Here is a 25123-nt window from a genome sequence, read left to right on the forward strand (position 1 = left end):
AAAACAATTGGTAATAAGTGTGGGAAGAAAACAGTGACTCTCGGTGAACGTACAACTCGAGGTATGGGGGGAAGAGCACGTGTGTGGTAGACTGGCTGACAGAGTGTGCACCCTGGGACATCAGTGTGTGCGTTTCACGGGGGTGAACAGAGAGCTTTGGCCTACTGGGTATCACATGAGATCTGCTCCTGTTTTTGTGATGCTCACAGACCCTCCAGCTCCTCTGTTCTTAGGCTTTGTAGAGATCCTGAGGCCTTTTGAAAATCTTTCATTTATATATTAATCATAATCCATGGTTGTAATTATTACTAAAAATGAACATAATGCAATATATTAGTAGTTGGAGCTAGTATTCTAGTAGATAATAGACTTTCAAATAAAACTTGTAAGAATTCTTGAATTTATAAGTAAATTTTTTTATGATAGTTGAATGAATTTGGTGGTAAATGGTAGGGAGTAATATTACAAATTGATCATTGAGATCTTTTAAACTTATCCTATAATTAGAGTTTTACTCTTCATATTTATGTATGAATTTGTCTGAATTTGCTTTGTTTTAAAATGTGATACTAAAAATACACACACAGAAATTGAAATTTAGTCCCACTGCAGTCCCATAATCTCCTCCTATTTTGTTCTGTTGCTAAGCCAGAAATTCACATTTACTAGATTATTATCTATTGCCATGGAAATTGTTTTGTTATATTTCAATTTCACTACAGGAACAAGCAGCAGGAGCTAATGGACCATAAGAGGGAAATTTGTTGTTTAAATAATGATTATCTTTTATATTTGGCTAACATGAAAAGGGGAAAGTACAATTCTTTTGTCACACAGCATGAGAAAGTGAATGGATGAGAGTCAGAGGCAGAATTCACCTTAAGAAAATTCACAACTATATCGTGAGTTAGAAATAACATTACCCAGTCACAAGACAGAACTGTAAAAGCTGTCCATACCAAGCTATGTTTAATCGAAAAACAAAGGAAGTCCTTATTGTGGGCTGGGTTCTCCAAGAGTAAACACAGAGATGGAGTTTGGGGTGCAAGATGTGTGTCAGGGGTCATGTGCTTTGGCTGGAAGCAGGAGCTGCAGGATTGGGCAGAAAAAGAAGCTCGAGCTGCCCTGCAGACCTGATGATGCTCAGGCTACACCATGGTTGCTCTGGGGGACGTATTGCCCTCAGGGTTGCCTCCTGTTGCCACCGACCTCCCCTGCCCCAACTTTGTTGCAGGATGTGAGATGCCTCAAGGTGGGACTGCCCTCTGCAGCTGCAGTAGATTGAATTCTCTGCACCTAGAGGCTGTCCACTGACCATACTCCCCCAGACGGCAGGGACCCAGGGCGTCCTTGAAGGCTGATCTGGGAGACACATCTGTCTACGTGGATCTCTTCCTTGCATGAATATCAGAGATTTCCTGCAGTTTTATCCTTATGGTATTTATAATTCCCAGTATACGTCACCTTTAATCAGGCAAGTGTTCACATTTTTTTAGACATACGGATGATAAAAGCCCTTTTAACGTCCTTATTTGGTTTAAGTGCTTTTTGAATTATGTAGGTTGTATTTTGCCTCTAGCCACAGCATATCCTTTTTGGTTTTTAAATTCATAGCAGATTGAAGCCCTTCATAGAAAGTTAAGACTTTTCTTAATAGTATAAGAACAGTTATAAACAGACATTTCTTTTTAAAAAACATTTTATTTTATAATGATTTCAAATTTAGAAAAACATTTCAAGAAAAGGACAAAGAACTAATATGTTCTTCCCTCACATTCCCCTAGTATTGGCATTTTACTACAGTTGTCCCATCATATTCTCTTTATTGTCTCACTTGATTTCTCTCTCAGCCTTTACTCTGATACATTATTATTTTGAAGTGGTTTCTTTCTTTTTGGCTTGAGAGTAAAAATTGCAGACATGATACCCTAGTATTTCTTTGGTACTTAAGAGAGCATTTCCTAAAAATAAGGATGTTGTTCCACATAACCCCAATATAATCAAAATAGGAAATAAATATTAATAGGATATTACTGTTTAATCCATAGATCTCATTCACAACTCACCATTTGTCCCAGTGATGTTCTTTATGAGTCCAGAATCCAGGATCATACTTTGTGTTGAGTTAACTGGCTTTCTGGTGTCATTCAGTCTGGAACTATTCCTTGGTCTTTCCTTATCTTTCATGATCTTGATATTTTGGAAGAGTTCAGCCAAATTATGCTTTTCTTTTTATCTGATGTTTCCTTATGAATGGATTCAGACGATGTATTTTGGGTAGGATTACCATAGAAGAATGATGTTGTGTTCTTAGTTCATCATGTTGAAAGTCAATCAAGCTTATCTTATACTTTTCTTGTTCCAGCCTTGGAATTATGAAGGAATTCGGGTTCCTTTTAATGGAGAAGGACATTTAGACATGGGGAAACCAAGATTTAGGTTCTTTTGTTTTTCATTTTTTTTTAATGTTTATTTCTGAGGCAAAGAGAGACAGAGCATGAGTGGGGGAGGGTCAGAGAGTGAGGGAGACACAGAATCAGAAGCAGGCTCCAGGCTCCGAGCTGGCAGCACAGAGCCCAACATGGGGCTCGAACTCACAAACCATGAGATCATGACCTGAGCCGAAGTCGGTCGCTCAACCGACTGAGCCACCCAGATGCCCCAAGATTTAGGTTCTAAAGATGCTCACTGCTACTGGAGTATCATTCCTGCTAGGTCTAACCAGGGAATGAAATTAGAAAGTACAGGTTTTTGTTTTTTTTTTAATGTTTATTTATTTTAGAGAGGGGGAGGGGCAGAGAGAGAGGGAGACAGAGGATCCCAAGCAGGCTCTGCACTGATAACACAGATGTGGGGCTTGAACTTATAAACCATGAGACCATGACCTGAGCCAAAGTTGGATGCTTAACTGCCTGAGCCACCCAGGTGCCCTGAAAATACAGCTTTTATAAACACACACTATATGCACATACATCTCTATCTATATGCATGTATGTTCCTGTAGATTGATCTTTCTAAATATGTTCATACTGATACCTTCTTTTTATACTTATAGTTTCTTTCTCCAGCATTGAAAAACCTGGCTCCCATTAACCTTAAATATTTACTTGTTTGCTTGTTTCCCCTTGTATATAACCAGTCTCTCAGCTATGTGGGTCACTCACTTGGCCCTACTATCTCCAACCAGCTGGTCGAATATTGGTTTTGGCTTTGCTGGCCATGCCAACTACTTGCTCAGTCTCAACCAAGGGGAAGGGTCCCAGATGCTTCTCATGTTTCCTAGTCCTATTATTATTTTTTTGTGGATATAAAGTACTGCAGTGACTCTGAAAAAGATTCAGCTGAGTAGGTAGTATTTGCTATGGGTATATCATAAAAGACATTCCTAAATTAAAAACGGGATTATCTAGTAGTTTAGTGGTTTCTTTTTTTGTTTGTTTTTTCAAAATTATTACTATTCTAAGATGTGAATGACAGGATTTTATTGCTTAGTTTAAGATTCTGTTATGGACAATAATAATAGCACTGAGACATGTGCTAGCCATTTCTGATATTAAATATAGTTTCTGAATAAGAAACCATTTATATTGTTAAGGCAGATCTTTCTTTAGATTCTCTTGGATCTATTTCTTGGCAGTTCAATAAGTGATGGCTATTAGTGAAAACAATTTTTGTTGAGCCTTGTTTATTGGTTGCAATAATGAGAACAGTTATTGAGTTCGATAATTTTGTGCTTTTATTTTCAAGTAACAAAGTGTTCTTATTTTGTGATGATACCAAGGAAAGGCAGTTTAAAAGCTGGCTTTAAAGGATCTGTAGCTTTGAGAGGTTATAATTTAGAATGGAGGCATGGTGGTCAGAGGAAATGAGCCAAAGTTAAAAGCCTTTTCTGTGCCATTGAATCTGTAACCATCCTCAAAGTACTCTGCACTTTATGTCACAAAAAATCCTCAAATCCCGTGGGTAAATGTTATCTGCAGGAACCTCATCATTTCTGAAAACAGTTCTTTTATTCTTAGAGTGTTTGAACAAGAAATACAAATAATAGTATTTTCTTCTCTTTTTTGCAGGACAACATATGGATATAGGAGTTCCTCTATTTTTGAATAAGTGCTTTGTGGTATAAAAAAGCAAAATCAAATTGAAAATTAATGAATGGTGAGGCAAACTTAAGGTGTTGGTTAAATCTCTTTCTTTTGCCTCCTTTGTCAAGCAGCATTATCAATTGTTCTCATCTTGTGGCGTTGTTTTATGCTTGGTTTTCTTTTGGAAGATAAAGTATAATTACTTGTCAGCCAAAAGTTTATGGCATAGACACTTTTGCAAATAGCTTTAAAGGTAGATCTTGATTATATATAACCTGTAAGGAGCACAGAGGATATGGGCAAAGCAGTTGATGAGCAGCGGATGTGACTGTACGTGGAGAGAAGTGAGTGAAGTCTACTTCATTTTTGTGCTTTAAATCTGTCCACACTTTCTCTCGAGTCTTTCATGGTTTCTGGTGTCCTTGTCTAATGTAACTTGAGTTGCTTCTTACCCTGTTCCTCATCCGGTTTTCTCTGCCTCTCTCTCACACACAAATACACATATACATACACAAACTCACCCACAAACAAATACACATACATTCACATTTGAATTTAAATGGTTGGCATGCTTAGGAATATTTGCAACTGGACGCCACACAGGCCAACGTCTCTAATTGTGTGTTTGTGTATATGTATGTGCACACCCACACCTGCATACCATTTCCAAATAGTTGACCACCGAAAGTACTTGGCTTACGGTAGGTATGCAGTTCACATTTGTTAAGTGAATGACTCTATGAGTCCAAAAGGACAAGTTAATGACTGGAGCAAATGGAGTCTCATGGAGACATTGTTTCTGCTATGAAGATTTGTTTGTTGTAGAGACGGCTACTCCAGATGATCTAGTATTTGTATGGAACAGTTGTTAGGTCGAGTCTGATGCTTTGCCCCACCTCTCTGAACCAAAATTTACTTCTGACTGACAGAGGGTAATTAATTGAACTGCACAGATACTTCACTGGGAAGGGTAAATCATGCCTTAGATGAAGACAGTCACCTGGGTATGGGACCAGATATGTGTACTTTTCCCTCCTCTTGATAAGCTCTTCTTATTGCAGCTCATTTTGTGTCTTGTGACAGCCAAGTGACTCAGAGTAGAGTGAAATGACTTTTGTATGACAGAAACCATAACAAACCACTCAGGACATTTGCCTTTAAAAACAACAATAAAAAGATCAAACATTCTCTGGTTACCACTTTAACATTGTACAGTTTGGAGTGGTACTGCTAGTCCTGTCAGTGAAAATTACCATTTGGCATCTTCTTGGAGTGTCTAAATGTGTAGTCGGGGACCCACTTGGGCACAGGATAGTGCTGTGAGCCCTGCTCATGATTTTCTGAACTACTTCCTAATGTGCCTGAAATGCTGAGAGCAGGGCATTGCTTCCCCTACTACTTTTCTAAATGACAAGACCTTCCTCCTTTTTCCCCCCACGTATAGTCAAATTTATTCCATCATATAGCAGCAATCCAATTTCCCCCTGTTAAAAGGCATCCCTCACCATGTCCATAGAGCAATCCCCTTCTCTCTCTCTCTCAGAGAGAAAGCCCAAACTTGCCCGTGAGCAGTGTCCACATCTAATTCATTGAAACCATTTTCCTCCATTCAGTACTAACACCTCCCAACCATTAAGCTCAACATTTTAAGGACCAAAACATTCTAAAAATGGGCTATTAGGTATCGTAGAGAGCCCAACAAAAATGCATACATGTATACACCAAAAGACGTACGTGAGAATGTCCATGGCAGCGCTCTTCCTAATAGCCCCAAATGGAAGCACCTCTGATGTCTGTCAACGGTGGAGTGGATAAACTCAGGTATAGTCATGAAATGTGGCCTATTTGTTCATTGGATAGCAACGAAAACAAATGGAAAACTGTCCAGGTAACAACACAGATGTTAAAGGAGGCAAAAAGAATACATCATGTATTAAATTTATCTAAAGGTTAACCACTGGCAATTTGTGGCTTTAGTATCCTTACCTTTGAGAAGAAAGAAGAGTAATGACTAGCTAGGATAAAGGCTAGTAGTAAGGACATATTAGTGTTGTACTTGATATGGGTGGTGGTTACATAGTTATCTTCACTTTGCAACGAGTCATGCCAAATATATTTGTGCACCTTTCTGTATGTGAGTTATACTTCCATTAAAACACTTATTTTTAAAAAGATTGATATCATTGCCCTCTTGTTTGTAATGAATACTTTTTCTAGATGCTTTTAAGATGTTTTCCTTTGCCTTAGTTTTATGTTTGACTGTAACATGTACAGGTGTGATTTTCATGTTAATTTGCCTAGTGTGGTTCACTGAACTTTGTGGATCTGTAATTTTATGCTTTTCACCAAATTTAGAAAACATGCTTCCAGTAATTTTATTAATTACACATAAAGAAAATAGAGGGACCACTCTCACTTCCACCTTGTATACGTTCTGGGAAAGATGGCACCATAAAATGATTACTAGTTTTAAGCATATACTTAATTTTATAGGCCAGCACCCCAAATTTGCAGCTTACTGAAAATTTTATGGGACCAGTTGGTGCCATAAACTGAACCAGTTTTCCAGTTTGTTCTAAGTTCTTGTCCAGCCTGGCAACTCCTAAGCCACTAACGATTAATCAGTGTATACCCTTACTTCATTCCATGTCTCCTAATGTTCTTTCCAGTGGAAGGTTTTCTCTTTACCATTGTGTTTCGGGGACACTAATGAGTGGTGGTGTTGTATAGTGGCCACTCACACCTAGCTTTTACCAACTCAGTGTAGATCCTTTTGTGAATGAATGAGACCCATCATTTTTTCTCTTCCATTAACTGGTCAGAGGGAACTTCTTATGCCAATTTATACGACTGCGGGAGAAGTGCTCAAGGAATAGGGCCAGATACTATAGTGGTCTGAGTCATCTGCTCATTCAGCTTAGTTGTGGCCATGTTCCCAGTCTTGTAGGGAGTGGACTGCTATTGGGCCCATCTAGTTCTATGGTTTGGCGAGTCAGATAACACCAGTTTTTTATGGGTAGTTTGATTATTCACATAGTCACTTGATATCCCATGGGCAGGTGTTCAGTCTCTACCAGGTACCAGTAGCAAATCAGGAGAGCAATCTTAATAAGGCCCCCAAAACCACATGTGATTAGCACTAACACATTGCACTATCATACTGACCATGTAGCTGTACAGCGGTTGAAAGGCACTTTCACATGCTTTATCCCATGAGACACAGTGTCCTTTCTGCTGGCCTCCCGTGTCTACAGATGTGAAAGACCCAATGTGAAGGCAGGCCCTCTTCAAATCAAGGTTTCTTGGAGGACCTGGCCATTCCTGTGGCTCGGCAGCCTGTGTCCCAACTGCTGCTGCTACTACTACTACTACGACTACTTGTTGTTGTTGTTGTTGTTGTTGTTGTTGTTGTTGTTGTTGTTGTTCTTCTTCTTCTTCTTTTCCCTCCTCCTCCTCCTCTCCCTCCTCCTCCTCCTCTCCCTCCTCCTCCTTCTCCTTCTCCTTCTCCTCTTCCTCTCCTCCTCCTGCTGCTCCTCCTCTCCCTCCTCCTCTCCCTCCTCCTCCTTCTCTTGCTCCTCTTCCTCTCCCTTCTCCTTCTCCTCCTCCTCCTCCTTCTCTTTCTCCTCTTCCTCTCCCTTCTCTTTCTCCTTCTCCTCTCCCTCCTCCTCTCCGTCCTCCTTCTTCTCCTTCTCCTCTTCCTCTTCCTTCTCCTTCTCCTCTTCCTCTCCTCCTCTTCCTCTCCCTCTTCCTTCTCCCTCTCCTCCTCCTCCTCCTTCTCCTCCTCCCTCTCTTCCTTCTCTTCCTTCTCTTCCTGCTCCTCCTCTTTCTTCTTCTTTTTTTGAGGAATGAGAATTTAATGTTGGGGAAGGAGGATGCTTAGGTTATAGTCTCTGGCAAGGAGACACCCTGGTTCTGCCCTTGGGCCAGCAAATGCGGAAGCAGGGAGTGCAGGGCCCAACAGACAGGGGTATAGCCCAGGCGGCTCAGATTCCCATTTTTGTACATTTCATGGTGACTTATGGTACTGTCTGAGTGCAGAAAACTAGGGTCAGCATCCAGAAATTGGGCCTGTGGGTGGCTAGCCAGTGCCGTCTGGACCAGCTCATTCACCCACTGGTTTTTCTCATGAAGTATATTAGGGTGCTGGCTCCTGGGAAGCAGGCCCAGCATCATGACTTGGGCCTGGGCTGCCCTTGGTTCACCAGTCATCAGTCACTTGCTCTGCTATGGGCCTTGGTTGTTGGTACCCACCCAGACCACCACAATCTTGGGCTGGATTCGTTGCAGCTCCACATTCTCCAGCCACTGAAGCACATGTTGTATGCTGCCACTGCCAATGCCAAAGTTAAGTGTGTGAAGGGGAGAAAAGAGCTTCTGCCAGATCTTGCACTGGTACATTAGCTGGACCAGGGAGTCCCCAATAAAGACGGCTTCAGGTTCCTTATCTTTGCTGTCGACTATAGACCAATGGTGCAGGGACATCCAGAGTCTGACGTTTTGCACCAGCATGGATTGCTGGCTGGGCTCTCCTCTCCATTCATATTGGTGCTTCAGCTCCTGTGGACCCCAGTGTCTTCTTTCACGGCAAATTGTGGTATTTGAAATAACATAAGCAGTAGCAATCCAAGATTTGGGTTACAGTTCAGATTAGAACACCAACCACTTGGTTTTTTTCCTCTCCATTAGGGTGTCTGCTCAAATGTCATTTTGCCATTAAGTCCTTCTTTGGCCGTCTTATTTAAAACCCCTATTTCCTACACACCTTGCTTTATTTTCCCAGTAGCACCATTTGACATACTATATATTTTATTTATTTTATTATCTGTCTTTCCCATAAGAAAAAGCTCCATGAAAGCAGGACTGCTTCAATCCCAGCGCATTGCATATAGAAGGTATTTATTTAATATTTGTTGTTGAATGAGGGCTTAACAGAACTCCTCCAAATTATCTGAGACTTCATTTCCTCAAGTGTAAAATGGAGGGGTTTAGAAGTACTTTGTGTGCTGTCATGTACTTTATAAGGTTCTTTGCCATTATTAATAATTAAGTTAGAAATTCATTTTTGCCATTATTAATCAAGTTAGAAAATTCATATTTATTAAATATAATCTGTATGCTTCCTAACATACTTTAACCAGTTAAAAAAATATGTGTATAAAATACACTTTCTGAAAATCTGGGGTACAACCGCAACTGCTGGCTGTCTTTGGGGCCTCAGTCCCACTGACTGCTTCATGACTCATTTTCACTGCCTGTGGATCTTCCTTCTAGCCTTGTGATTTAAAATTTCCCATAGCTCCAGGCCAAACAGAACAGTGATTGGCTGAGGAGTCAAAAGATTGCTCCTTGAGTTCTTCCAGTCTGGGCAGTAAGATTACTTCAGATTGGTTATCCATGATACAAAATCCTTCTAGGTCTCTTTCTCTTCTACTTTTCTTTTCTTTATTTGCTTTCTTCCTTCTTCCGAAAAAGTCCTGCTGGTGGAGGACTGCTGGGCCCAGTTGCTGCCCCATAAAGTGCTGTAAGATTTCAGGGGACGAAGAGATGAATTGTGGCTTAGAGCAGGGACCAGCCTGGACAAAGTGCTCTGGTCCAGGATGCACAGGTGAATGTTTCAACCTTCATCTGATTTACTAGGGAAGATACAATTGAGTAAGTAAGGATTTAATAGATACATAAGCAAGGCCTATGAGAGCATAGATGAGGCAGTGATACTTTAACTGAATGGTTCAGAGACGGCTTCCTAGATCAAGAAGGTGACATATGAAATAGATATTCATGGACTTGAACATATTGAAAGAAGGAGAGAGGATTTCAGGAGAGTCAGACTAAGGAAAAGAAAAATGAAAAATAATGAGGCAGAAAAACTTTGTGTAAATTTTCGTTTGTCTGTTACTAAGGGCTTTTGAGTAAGGGAGTTTTAAGTTAAGATTTTGATGTTTTAATTACCTACTTTTACCCTTTCTGCTTTCTGCAGTTCTGAAGAATGGATTTATAAAAAAGCATAGAAGCCATCAGGGAAATAAAGTGCTGCTTCATAGCTGAAAGAATATTTGGTAACCTTTAATCTCTGGCTTTTCCAGGGAAGGTTGTTGGACAGTGAGGCTTGGGTTTGGAGGCTTACCTGTGTTTCTTGCTCTAGTGAGGTACAACCCCCTTACCTCTTCAATTGTAAGTGGAGAGACTCAGGCAGAGATGGGGTGAGGAGCTCCAGGTCTGATTTTTTTTTTTAATCGCACAAAATGATTATGACTGTGTTGCTAGGAGTATAGACCCTGCCTAGGCATTCATGCTCACTAGTCCAAAAGCAGAAATATTAAGAGTAGAGGTAGAGGGAATTCTGGGTTCTCATCTTTAAGTCACAGTCATTCTACCAGATGGCTTAAACTGTGGCTCAGTGTGATAGCTGGGACTCTTCCCTTGGGAAGGAGCTTTTGAGGGTCTATGTGGAGAGGAGGAAAGTTCTGTCCCACACCTTCCACTCCAGATGTACGCAGGTGGAAATGCTAGAGGGACCTGAGGGTTTCCTGCATATGATACACATTAGCCTCCATTTCCTCCCTTCTTTCCTCTTTAAGACTAATGATAATCACTTCTTACAGGGTTTTTGTTTTGTTTTGTTTTTAGAGCAAAGTAAATCATGGGCCATGCAGTAGATGGAAGTTGACTTGCTCTTAGTGTGAAGTCTGTGCCTTTGGCTTTAGTGCATTTACGCTACATAGGTATGAATCAGATCCATGGAACCACCTTGGACTCACATTTGTGGTTACCATTAACCAAAGGAGCCCAGCGATTACTTTATAACCTGAGTAGTATTTTAATACTGAGTTTCTTTTTTAAAAATGTTTTGTTTATTTTTGAGAGAGAGAGAGAGAGACAGAGTACAAGTTGGGGAGGGGCAGAGAGAGAGAGGGAGACCCAGAATCTGAAGCAGGCTCCAGGCTCTGAGCTGCCAGCACAGAACCCGACGTGGGGCTTGAACCCATGAACCACGAAATCACGACCTGAGCCGAAGTTGGATGTCTAACCGACGGAGTCACCCAGGCGCCCCTTAATACTGAAAGAGTTTTTACCTGCATCTGAATTGATTGCCATCTCTTTAGCCACCTTCACTTCCATCTTTGGGGAAGAGATGTTTTCTCCTAGTCAAAGTTGCCTGTGCACCTGTGTCCTAGGTCTTCTCCTTCCCGAGCTCCTTAGGCTTTTGTTCCATTAATTATTTCATTGCTTCCCTTTTAAACTACCCTACCCCTCTGTCCTGATTGCTTTTCCGAGCTTTTGAACATGTTCAAGTCTCCCTCGAGTCAAAACAAGAAGATGAAAGCACCCAGACCTCTCCCTTGATTCTGTGCTCACTACTTTATCATTCTTTTGCTCACAAGTAGGGTTCTAGAAACAGATGTCTTTACCTGGCCTCTCTACTTCCTTGCCTCCCTTGTGTTCTACACCACTCTGCTGGGATCACCTTCATGAAGTTCATCCATCTTTGACTTGTAAATGTTAAATGTTCTTCCAGTGCCTCTTTGAAACTACTCTTCTTACTTGATTCTAATGAATGTTCTTTTTTGGTTTCTGGGACTCTACCCTTCATAGATTTTTCTCCTTCATATTTGCTTCTCTCTGTTAGGGGACTTGCTCTCTATCCTTTCTCTCCTTTTTAGTGTCCTTAGTGTTCTTATTTGGACTCATGGCCCTTATCATTTCTACAGCCTCCTTGTGAATGCTCGCAACCCCTCCTAGGGATCGTCTGCCAATTATATATAATAAGTCCAAACTTTCTAGCTTTAGCTTGGACCTTTTTCCTGACACCCATTGCTTCTCAGATATTCTATTAAATATCCTAGACCATAGAAGAAGATAAATAAAGGAATGTCCAAGAATGAGATGATAGATACATGTGATGATAACAGAACTCTTCCTCTTCTTTTATGTGCTATTTCAGTTTGTGATAACAACCTTGACTCCATTCCCAGCTCAGAATGTTGATAAGCATTTCAGACTTCGTTTGGCTCACTATAGCACAACCAGCACGGTACATGTACCTACCATATCCTAGGCATGCAATGTGATGTTTAGATGAATGAATGGATACATGGCTTCTTCTCCCTCATCCCTTATATCCAGCCAACCACCAAGTTTTGTTTCTCTACTTTGTTTTCTTCTCTTGAACTTTTCTCTCCTATTCCTCTCCATTCTTACTGTTCTGGACCAGACTGTCATCTTCTCTCATCTTGGCTATTTCAGTAGCCTAACTTTGGCCTCATCACTGCTAGTATAATTTCCTTCTCTAGTTCATCATCTGCACCATTACTATTCAATTGAACTTTGTTATGCACGCCATATATGTAATTTTACATATTCTATTAGCCACATTTTAAAAAGCTAAAAGAGGTGAAAATTGATTTTAATAATACATTTTATTTCATCCAGTATATCCAAAATGTTATTTCAACATGTAGCCCTAATCACATTTCAGTGTACTCAACCTATATATACCCTGTTCTCTTTTTCTGGAAGCCTTCTATCTTTCTACTGTACAAACTTTTTCATATGGCATCAACCCGAATGCTGTTTCCTTTATGAATCCTGCCTTGAGTTATCAGGCAAATTTCATATACTTGTGGCTTTCAAGGTTTTTGCCCATACCAAGTAAGAAGCATATTTTACACTGTGGCCAAGATATGTGTATATGTGTGTGTCTTCCTATATTTTTGTCTACAGCTATACTTAAATCTCTGTGTCCATACCTAAATTTATATCTATGAAAAGCTGGAACAGAAGTTCAAAACAGTGTTTTATTTCATGAGGTACATTATAGTGTTTAATCCATTATGTTAAAAAAAACTGATTGTAACTGATTATATTGATTCTAAGGCTCACAAAATAAGTCAGAATACCTATTTTGAAAAACACAGGTCTATACTGGCAGCAATCTTACACGTGAGTCTACTACAGCATTTACCAGATTTTATTATTTTGTGTATGTGTGTGTGTGTGTGTGTGTGTGTGCATATATCTCCTACCCAGACTCTATATGTCCTTCTCTTTTTAAAAAATCCTTATATTGTTTCTTTTTTTGTGACAAGTCCAATGCCTGGTGCAATGTGTGTGCTCAGTACATATTTACTGACTAACTCAAGTCCGGAAGAGCTGTTCACATGGGTTCAAAGGCATCACTTTAACCATCAGTGTTAATTAGCTACAACAGTTTGTGCAGTGTTGTCTCAGCCCTTGCTGACTGAAATACAAGCTCCTGGGTGATAACAAGGTTTTCCTATTCCCAGTTCTACTTATATCTGAATAAGGATATCAGATAAGGAGCTGAATATTCTCTTCTTCTGGCAACATGGAAAATGGATAGCAGTGAGAACAACTTGATGGTTTTCACTTAGAATCCACTCAAATACTTGAGAGAAACAGGTCTGTTAGTTTCTATGAAGGGAGCCAAAGTTAAGTTTGTACTCTGAGGTTAGCAAATTGTGCCTGGTATTTAAAAAATTTTCTGATGACATGATACAATCTCAGAGTATATCAGAGATAAGCCAGATGGCTCATTTCTAGACTAGCTTTACTGCTAATTAAAGGGCTAATTTTTCTCTCACAAACTCAAGAGTGTGAATATATTTTTTGTCAAAATACTCAATAGCCGGACAAGCTAAATTGGTTCGGGAAAACCTAATTGGGTATTTTCCATCTTGCAAAACTCTGATGCTTGTATTTAAGAGAGCCTGGGGAATAGCTGTTAGTGAAGGTATTGATTACAAGTCTGCTGCTTTTTAATAGCTGTGTATTAACTCAAGAAGTTGGATTTCAAGAGACTAAAATTTTAAAGAAAAATAAAAATCTAAACAGAACTAGTCCTTTCGCTTCTCCTTAGGTGAACAGTTTTGCTTTTATTACATTCTGAGTGCCGAGTGCCATTTCCAGTCTATATGGGGAGGCCCACATGACAGGACTGCTCTTACTTTGACCAAAGATCATTATCTGGCTGGAGCATGTTCTAGGAGTCAATAAATATATAATATGCTATTTCAGATTCTTTGAAGATATTAAGTATAATCTCATTTTGAATGTTTGGAGGTGTTTCTTAATAAATATTTAAAACCTCTATTGGCAGGGCCTTAATATGACAACTAATAAATATACTATCGAATAAGTGTTAACAAGAAGATGTTTTACTCTGAAGTGTCTTCAAATTATTTAGGTGAAATAATAAAGTATCACTTTTTCCTAACAATTAAATTTGTAATGATGTAATTCTTTCCTGTTAATTTATGTTGAGTATTATTATACTTTGGTTTTTGATGGAGCTATTTTTTCCCTCTTCTAGTAATTTACTTAATATTTTTGTTCAGATAATTCCTAATACTAAATTACCTGTAGAGTTGCCAAATGCAGCACTGATAGGTTTTGATAATATGTGTCATTTCAATATCTCTGGAATTTTCTGTTTTTGAAGCTGAAAGCCTTCAGGTACATAGTTATTGTTAATTATTATTCTTTGAGAAAATGACTTGGCTTTCCACTTGCCTTTCAGCATGGTTACTTTCCACTCTATTCGCGTGATAAGGGAACTTTCTTTTTTGGCTCAGTGAAATATCAACAGTGCTTTTCTGAGGTGTAGCGATCTAATGTGAGATTGTTTTAGATGCAGTGTTACAAAATTTTATTTTGCCTTGGAAGCATCATGGCCTATCGTTTAACTGTAAAATGACTTGTATTTAAATGCCTATAACAACTGCAATCCTGGAAAATGGAATAATAATTTGTATACTCTCATTAGATAAGTCCGTTGACTAGAGTATACATTTTCATTTACCTATCAGTTTAAGTGGGAAGCTGACGTTGTACATGGTCTTTCATATCTCCAACATGACTTTTTCTACTGTAAGGTTTATGAGAAGCTTTCAGTGATATTTTATTTTTTAATTCTGGTCTTCTCTTACTGTGTATAGATGCCACATATCTTGTTCTTCAGTTAATAAACAGCTCATATTCTACTGTCTCATTAGCCTTTCAGTAAATGGGATTCAAAATGGTCTCATTAGCCTTTTGATAAATATCATTTTAATTAAATATGGATAAATATGGAAAGATCTACTGTGTAACAATTCAGTAGTAATTACAGTGTATTTTATATTATTTTGCATTATTATGGAATTGTGTACCTATTTCTGTTGCAGAATAATTACACCATTAGGAGTCTATACTAATCTGTTTTTTGTGTTTATAAAGATCACAAGTTTATCAAGTAGGTGGCTTGAATTAATTTGATTTCACCTTTATCAGAGTGCTAATGAAATTGATAGTGTTAAGTTCTCCAGTGCCAAGAAGTAAAGACCTCAGGTTTATATAACTGTGCTGATTCTGAAAATTGATTTGTTGCTTTGTAAATATAGGTGTTTTAATGCAAATGAATATTATAAAAATGCTTTTGCTTCAGTTCTTCAGCTACTCATTAAAACCTTTTTACATTCCAGAAGTATTGGTTAAGAAAGGAGCTTTAAAGACTTATTTATTTATTTATTTAAAAAATGTTTTTAGGGGCGCCTGGGTGGCTCAGTCGGTTAGGCGGCCGACTTCGGCTTGGGTCATGATCTCGCAGTCCGTGAGTTCTAGCCCCGCGTCGGGCTCTGTGCTGACAGCTCAGAGCCTGGAGCCTGTTTCGGATTCTGTGTCTCTCTCTCTCTGACCCTCCCCCGTTCATGCTCTGTCTCTCTCTGTTTCAAAAATAAATAAACGTTAAAAAAATGTTTTTAATGTTTATGTATTTTTGACAGAGAGAGACAGAGTGAGAGCAGAGTGCGGCAGAGAGAGAGGGAGACACAGAATCTGAAGTGGGCTCCAGGCTCTGAGCTGTCAGCATAGAGCCCGACGTGGCACTCGAACCACGAACCATGAGATCATGACCTGAGGTAAAGTCAGAAGCTTAACCAACTGAGCCAGCCACACCCCTAAAAAAAATTTTTTTTAATGTTTACATATTTTTGAGAGAGAGAGAGAGAGAGAGAGAGAGAGAGAGAGAGAGAGAGTGGGGGAGGGGAAGAGAGAAAGGGAGGCACAGAATCCAAAGCAGACTCTGGGTTGAGAGTAAATCTTATTATCTCAATTATTTTCTCAAAAAAATGATCCTTGAAGGCAGGTATTGTTATTATAATCACCCAAGAGCACTGTGATAGTAAATGGCAAATCTAAGATTAAAATTAGGTCTTTCTATCTTTAAAGCTCCTTTCTTGGGCGCCTGGGTGGATCAGTTGATTGAGCATTTGACTTCAGCTCAGGTCATGATCTTGCAGGTCTTGAGTTTGAGCCCTGCATCGTGCTGTCTGCTGACAGCTGGGAGCCTGGAGCCTGCTTGGATACTGTGTCTCCCTCTCTTTTTGTCCCTCCTCCACTCACACTCTGTCTTTCTCTTTCTTTCTCTCAAAAATAAACATTAAAAAAAATTTAAAAAAATTAAAAAAAAAAAGAAAATTGAGTTGAATGAGTAGGCCTCAGGAAGCATAAAAATAGATACAGCTCAGAGTTAAGTGGCAGTAATTTGTGAGTAGTTTCCATGGCAGAAGTGGGGTTTGAAGACTTCCCTGATAGCCCTATTAGAATGACATAAAATGGGGAGGGAAGGTAGGGTTTGGATGGCAGTTCACCATCCAAAGGGTACAGGGTATGAAGAGCATCAGAGATTTCTACTACAGAAGGATGTTTTCCATCTATAGTATAATAGTGTAGAATTCAATGGCATAGTATTAGTCACAAAGTTGTACATTGACCAGTCCAATCAATTTTATAATACTTTCATAACCCCAAATATAATACTTTCATATCCCTTAGCCATCACCTCCAAGCCATCTCTCTACTCTCAGCCCCTAACAGCCACGAATCTGCCATCCGTCTCCATAGATTTCTGCATTCTGAACATTACATACAAATAGAATTATACAACATGTGGTTCTTTGTTATTGACTTCCTTCACTTAGCACAGTATTTTCTTTTTTTTTTTTATTTTTTTTTAACGTTTATTTATTTTTGAGACAGAGAGAGACAGAGCATGAATGGGGGAAGGACAGAGAGAGAGGGAGACACAGAATCGGAAGCAGGCTCCAGGCTCTGAGCCATCAGCCCAGAGCCCGACGCGGGGCTCGAACTCACGGACCGCGAGATCGTGATCTGAGCTGAAGTCGGACGCTTAACCGACTGAGCCACCCAGGCGCCCCAGCACAGTATTTTCAAGGTTCATGATGTTGTAGCATATGTCAGTACTTTATTCCTTTTTATGGCTGAATAATATTATTCCATTATAGGAATATACCACATTTTATTTATCAACTCATCAGTGAATGGACATTTAGATTGTTACCCCCTTTTGCCTATTATGAATAATGCCGCTATGAACCTTCCACTACAGATTTTTGTTTGACTACCTGTTTTCAGTTCTCTGGGGTATATAGTTAGGAGTGGAATTGCTGGATCACATAGTAACTCTATGTTTAAACATTTGAAGAACTGCCAAACTGTTTTTCTAAAGTGGCTGCACCATTCTATAATCTCGCCAACAGTGTAGGGAGGTTTCTCTTTCTTCACATCTTTGTTAATGTGTTAAATGTCTTTTTGATTATAGCCATCCTAGTAGTGGGTGTAAAGTGGTATCTCATTGTGATTTTGATTTGCATTTATTTGATGGCTATTGATGTTGAATATTTTCATATGCACTGACTTGGCTATACACACACACACACACACACACACATGCATATGTATACACACACATGGCATATGTATACACACATATGTATACACACATATGGCTATACACACACACACATATGTAGTTAGGATTTTTTTCACTTTTATAATTTTTTGAACTAAAAACCATGTCAATTTTTTTTCATTTTTTTCCTTTTCATTACTTTTTATTCTTTATAATTTTGGGTGAGTGTGTAACACAAAGTTAGTTACTCATAATTTCTCTGTGAGCTGAGTATTATGCCATTAAAAAAGAAAAAAAGGAGCTTAGAGAAGATAAGTAATTTGCTTAAGATCACAGAGCTAGTAAGTGGTATAGGATTTGAACCCAGGCCATATTAAACCCAGGGCTTGGTCTCTTAGACATGACACTGTAATAACGTATTAGGTCATATATGTTCTTAGGTTTATTGTATTGTTGTTGCTAGTTTGCTTTACCTGCCTTCACGATCTTAGAGAAATAAAGACGCTTAAATTTCAAAGGGATCTCATAGTTCATCAAGTGTCACTTCTACCTGATGTGGGTGATTGGTCCACAGGTTTGTTAAGGCCTGGTTGTTTAGCCAGGATGGCATGTTGTTTTACACCTACATCAGAATCAACTCAGTTGTTTGTTGGAATTGCATATTGGCAGGCTTCACCTCCGACTTCATAAATAAGCCAGTTGTGTACTGGGCCTAGGAAACAAAATTTTAAGAGTGTGGAGTGAGAACCACTTCTTTGGTGGCAGGAGTGCCACCATCTCACAAGACCGTTATTTTGTTTGATGCTTTTTCATGTTTGCTGGTAGCTTTTATCATTCCATCTGCCTCTCCTCTACAGCAACACTCAATAAGCTTATTCTCTTTGATACTTGGCAAACGTGCCTCTTGTGTGCTGATAGAGAGGACTTTTAGTCTGTAGTTGCCATCCTGGGAGTTCTGCTGAGTTAATCATTCAGTTAAGAATCTCTTGCTCAGCACCTCCCGAGTAGGTGGGAGACAGCACTGCTATGCATGACCTCTGCTGTGAAAGAGGCAAAACCCTGGTAGGAATTTTAAGCATTAACCCAAAATATTCAAGTCTATTTGATCATGGTATCATTCGTAAATGTACCCAAAGTGCAAGTTTCATATTTTCTTTTTCCTGAAGACAGAAGTGTATTCCTAGTGCTAACAGTTTTACCTGATTTCATGTAAGAAGTTTTCTGGACAATGGGATAGTTACAGCTCATATCAGATGCAGCGTCCAGTGTCTTTGGACACAGTGATAACCCCTACACTTTGTTTTCTCACTTGGGTTACCAAGCTAGGAGACAATACTATTAACGGGTCAGACTCATGTGTTCAGGCTCTATTAGCCTTTGATTTACGACCCAAGCCATTTTACTTATGTCTTTACTAGTCTGACTCTCAGGATTTGACTGTCCTTTGGTTTTAAGTTGATGAGAACTATATGGATTGCTTTCTTGCCTTAATACTGTGAAAAATGCAGGGAGACTTATGATGCCTTATACATCAGATGAGTTGTGATTGTTAGATAAAAGGACAATAATAATGTGGAGATAGCATGGACTTGGAAAAGTGAATTTTGTAGAATTGCTAAGCCTTGTCAGTGTTGGATTTTTTTTTTCCTCCCCAGAACTAACTTACCACCACATTCTATACCTTTTTTCATGCATTCTCCTATAAAGCCATTCTTTCCTTCCTGTTTTTTGTTGTTTTTTTTTTTTTTTAAACTGACATAAGCCTAGTCTAGGACCTTAGCAGCTGCAGAGTGATCAATAGTAGGAAAGGTTAAAAAGGTCAGATGTGAATTTATTACACAAGTATTCTCTTGATTTATGCAAATGCATTGTCAACAGGTTACCAATTTGCATTATTCAATATTTATAGGCACTTATGACACTGTCAAACTCTAGCATGTGAGCAATTTTTAAGGACTGGCTTGTGCTTGGATAGTTCAAAGCAGCTCCCATGAAATAATTTGAAGTGACTAAAAATGAAGGAACTAAATGGGGTCTTCACTGAAGACTAAAGTGGAAAGGGTCAGAGCGAACCTAGAATCAGAAAGAGTACTTAGCAATTTTTCCTCCATGATTAACAAAGCAGGAACAGGAAAGCATTTTGAAGCTTTGATTTGATTCAAAACAGTGTTTTCTAAAACATAAGCCATTCTTGTCCTTAACTTAAAAATAGGTTCATTTAAATCACTGATGGATTTCCCTGTGTTCTTCGTTCATTCTTAGGAGTCAGTTGATTTATGAACCACTGTACTCAGCAGAGGAGAAATTAATTTGTAAAATATGTAGAATCAAATCTTGCTTTTTTTTTTTTTTGGTGTCAGAATTCATTCTATCCTCATCCCATCCTTGAAGGCATTTTCCTTTAGTTCATAATCTTCACTAACCTATTTGTCTCTTGGAGGGACTTAAAAGCATTAGCAAAAGTAATAACTGAAGTTGTCAAGAAAAATAATGAATTAAAATCTACCCCTGAGCAGTTTTGCAAGTGGCAGAACATGGAGCATCAAGGAACCAGGAAAGGGGATCCTGACTGTATTGCCTCTTTTCTACTTAGCCCTACTTTGCAGCATTGAAAGATAGTTTTCTCTCCTTTACCCAGTGTTTTCCTCAATTTTGTGTTTTTACTACCTGGTATTTGCCAAGTACATTTACAAACGTCTTCTCATCCAGTTTTCAAAACAGTGCTGCCTGGCTGGTGGTATCAGCCTTTATTCCAGCATGCCACACTCCTTGACCTCTATTATAGTAACTTTTCTGACCATCTCTAATATTTTTTCCTTTTCATGGAAAATGTGTTTTTTTTCCCCTTTCCCTGGCATATAGTTGCAGAGAAGTTTAATAAATACTTATTTAACAATCACGGTGCAAAAGGCATGCGATCACTCTTTTCCTATATGTGGTGGGTCCCCCCCACCATCATTTATGTCACTTTTAAGTGTTTTGGGGTAAATCATTTCCTTCTCTGTAATGAGAAAACTAGACAATTTTATTAGGCCACTTCCCCCAACAAATAACAAGACAGAAGAAATCAACACTTGATTTTCATTTTTATCCTGACTAGTCATTTACTTTATGTATATGGATTTATGGGTATTTGTGACAGGAAAATGAAACTGATCACAAATTCTGACTGCTCAGGTTTTTCTATGTTTTGTTTTTCTAGTGTAAAACAATAGTGTCTCTTAATATCCATGCCCATACATAGAGTTCATGACCTCTTAGGTAGACTGGGAAGGAAGGGGATGGCTATTAGAGCTTAAATTTCCTTAGATATTTCTCATATACCTCCCCAACCACACACAGAGTTTATTTTATTAACAACTCACATTAATATGGAACATGTGTTATAATTGGTGAGCAAATATTGATACATTATTATCAACTGAAGTCTATAGTTTACATTAGGGTTCATTTTTTTGTGTTGTACAGTTTTATGGATTTTGGTAAGAGCGTAGTGTTATGTATTTGCCATTATAGTATCATACCTTCCTGCCTTAAAAATTCCCAGTACTCTACCTGTTCATCCCTCACTCCTTCCTACCCCACTCCCCCACCTCGTGAACCCCTGTAACTACCAATCTTTTTACTGCCTTTTGTTGTTGTGCCTTCTCTAGAATGTCACTTTGTTGATTTCATACAGTATATAACCTTTTCAGACTGGCTTCTTTCACTTAGTAATAGGCATTTAAGATTCCTCTATGTCTTTTTATAGCTTGAGAGCTCATTTATGTTTATTACTGAATAATATTCCATTGTATGGATATGCCACAGTTTGTTTATCCACTCCCCTATTGAAGAATATCTGGTTGATCCAAGTTTTTGCAATTAGGAATAAAACTGGTATAAACATTTTTATGCAGGTTTTTGTATGGACATATGTTTTGAACACATTTAGGCAAATATGATTGTTTATACCTTTTTAACACTTAGGAAATTAGAATGCTTGTGAATATTTTAGAGCCTTAAAATATTCCATATAAAAGATAGAAAACATGCTCATTAAAATGATTATTATGTGTTTGGTTCTGAAAAATACATTGTGAACAATGGAAACCTTATAGAAATAATCAGAAAAGCAGTTAATTTTGAATTTTTCAAATTGAGAATGTATATTTTATATGAAGTGTCATTATGGAAGTAAAAGAAGCCAAAATAGCTCATTTCAGAGCAGTGTTCCAGATTGATATTCATAGTTTTTGGTAGCATTTATGTGTTTTGAATATGTTAATTCTGTATATTGTGAGTCAAGCCCTTCTTCACTCCCAAAAGACTAAAAACTGTAAAGTCTAGGAAAAATAAACAAAAACAAGCATTTAAAAAAATATATATACATATATATTAATGTTTATTTATTTTTGAGACAGAGAGAGGCAGAGCATGAACGGGGGAGGGTTAGAGAGAGGGAGACGTAGAATCGAAGCAGGCTCCAGGCTCTGAGCTGTCAGCACAGAGCCTGACGTGGGGCTCGAACCCACGGACCGTGAGATCTTGACCTGAGCTGAAGTCGGATGCTGAACTGACCGAGCCACCCAGGCTCCCTACAAAAACTAGCATTTAAAAAAAATCTTTTGGATAGTCTTCACAAACAATGTGAAAGTATTCTCAGTGTGTGGAGTATACAGTAATTAACAAAAGAGACAAAAATCTCTGCCCTCAGAGGGCTTACATTTTAATGGGAGAAACCAAGAAATAGATTTCTTACCAGATATGTATATATCTACGTACGAGATATTTTTTTTTTCAACGTTTATTTATTTTTGGGATAGAGAGAGACAGAGCATGAATGGGGGAGGGGCAGAGAGAGAGGGAGACACAGAATCGGAAACAGGCTCCAGGCTCTGAGCCATCAGCCCAGAGCCCGACGCGGGGCTCGAACTCACGGACCGCGAGATCGTGACCTGGCTGAAGTCGGACGCTTAACCAACTGAGCCACCCAGGCGCCCCTGCGTACGATATATTTATAAGTGGTCATGGGAAGCATAAAGCAGATGAGAGGGAGGGAGAGTCCCTGGTTACTGTGGGGTTGTCTCGCTGCCCACAGAGCCGTGTGGGAATTAGATATGACCTGGCCTTGGAGCTTCCCTGAAAACTGATGAAAAAGGGAAACAAAGGGAATAATAAGATGAACTGTGATGATCCCCAGGACTATAAACATGGTAAGGTTGTGAGCCCTGCTGAGAGGCAGGGAAGGGCTGTCAGTTTTCACTCCTGTCCCTGGCTGCATAAGCTGGGAGGGATGGTCCTACCTGGAGCTCCTGCCTTCTCCCTAGGGTTTATGCCGATGGGGTCCCAGGAGTCAGATGAAGTGATATCTTATTCAAAGTATGAAAGCCTCAAGGCTCCTTCGTGCAGGTAGAAGCTGGTCAGGAGTAGATGAGGCTTGATTAGTGCTTTGACTGTGTCACCTGTGTCCCACTTGTGTATCACTTCTCTGCTCTCCTTGTCATCTGCTTCATTCTAAGGTGACTCCTGTCTTATCACAGATATGCCTTCTGCCCACTCATCCACATAAAGAAGGAGAGAAAGAGATGGCTGTCCTTTCTTTTATGTGTCTCCAGTCTCTTACAGAAGTATCCCCCCTAAGACAAGTTTATCCCAAAGTTTTCTATGCCGTGTTTTGTTTTGTAGTTGCCTGCAACTTTTACATGTGAGGCCAGAGCAGAACTGTCAGGCTAGGAGTTGTGCTGTTCTCCTGCTCCTCCCTGGCAAGATTGGGAGGCTGAAGCTTTGGAAAGTCGTTGCCAGGGTGATTGCTTTCTCATCCAGAATAGTGGTCATTTGTTAATGTAGTCTGAGTTTCACAGCATGGAGATGATCCCTTATGGTTGACTAGCTGTAGTCTAAGACATGCCCCTTTGCAGTGCATATTTGATGCCGACTGGCTCAACTTTCAAAGTAGATATATTTCACAGTGTGTTTTGTTTGGATGGATGTTTGTTTTGCTTAGCTTTAAAGAGTAGTTTCTCAAGCTGAGCTTGTTTATTCTAAAACACATATACACATACCCGCCTCTTCACAACATTTTGAATTTTAAATTTCTAGTATATGCCATATATATACTTGCCTCCTGTGTCTTGAAAGAAATGACCTAACTTCGTGGCATGACTTGTGAATTAAGTTTCTGTATATACAGCCTCTCTGGTGAGACAGTATCTTTATTGCTGAACAGCCCATGGAAGGTGCCTAACAGTTACGGTGTGTCTTAGAAACCATGTGTCACCTATTATGCCATAGTCCTTTTTCAAAGCGTACCTTATGCGTATACTGTCAGGTGTTTTTTTTTTTTTTTTAACTTTATAAATCATGTCACCCCATTATCTTTACCATTAACTGTAGAAAGGCAAGCAAAGATACATAGTCATGGAAGGACTGGACATGAGAAGTCTGTTCCACAGAGTTGCTGCATTACAGGAGACTGATCAGAACCCTCGTTAAGACCTTCACTCCTAAGGAGAGGGATGCAGTGCATAAAATGATGCAGAAGTGTGCAGTATTTCTGAGAGAAGGCAGGGCAGTAGAATCCAGGACGCTGTGGCAGCCACGAAGAAGGCATTACCACAAGAGAATGGGAAAGGGCACACAGAGAAAGAAGTAGCTGGGTAAAGGACAGAGCAGACGGAGAGGAGGAGTCCAAACATGGAAGACTGAGTCCCTCCTCCAGTCACCGTGATTCTGAGAACAGGGAGAGTCTGTTCTTCCTCACCTCATCTTATATCCTTTCACACCGTGAGTTCCCTGACGGACTCAGAGTGAGGTTTCTTTTCTTCAGCTGCCCGAAATTGCTGATGTCTCACAATTGCTTTTTGAATAATAAATCAGTTTTTGAAAAGTGATAATAGATGACTCTCAAATAAAGACCTTGTATAATAAAATAGATGGTCTAGAACAAGGCTGAAACATACCAAGTAGGGAAGTGGAATCTCTGAAAAAGAAATGAGATTGTAGGTTTTTGTGTTTATTTTTTTCTTACCATGTGGCAATTTTACATACATGGTAAGCACTCAAGAAACTAGCTAATAGCTTAAGTGAGGACGAAAAGAGGTCTCTATACTAACCTGGCTTAAGAGAGCTCACTAACCTACTGCCTTTTATATCAGGTTGTTAAGAGGCACTGATTCTGTGTAGATTTAGAGAAACCTATCTTGATGGTGGCGATGCCAACTATATTCACCTCCATCTATGAATTTCTCTTTGTATGTTAATGTCCATTATTATTTCAAATTTCCCAGTGTTAAATATCTTAAATATATATATATATATATATATATATATATATATATATATATATATA

General features: G+C 39.1%; 1 protein-coding gene and 1 pseudogene across 1 annotated transcript in view; one reads left to right on the plus strand and one right to left on the minus strand.

Annotated features, from left to right (window-relative positions):
* Nucleotides 1–25123, plus strand: part of IMMP2L (inner mitochondrial membrane peptidase subunit 2) — a 702214-nt gene that overhangs the window by 159506 nt on the left and 517585 nt on the right. The gene's annotated exons all lie outside the window — the stretch shown is intronic.
* On the minus strand, nt 7832–10978 carry LOC121028474 (platelet-activating factor acetylhydrolase IB subunit alpha1-like; annotated as a pseudogene).

Source organism: Herpailurus yagouaroundi, unplaced genomic scaffold (assembly GCF_014898765.1).
Source record: "Herpailurus yagouaroundi ecotype Mexico unplaced genomic scaffold, PumYag 100, whole genome shotgun sequence".
NCBI lineage: Eukaryota > Metazoa > Chordata > Mammalia > Carnivora > Felidae > Herpailurus > Herpailurus yagouaroundi.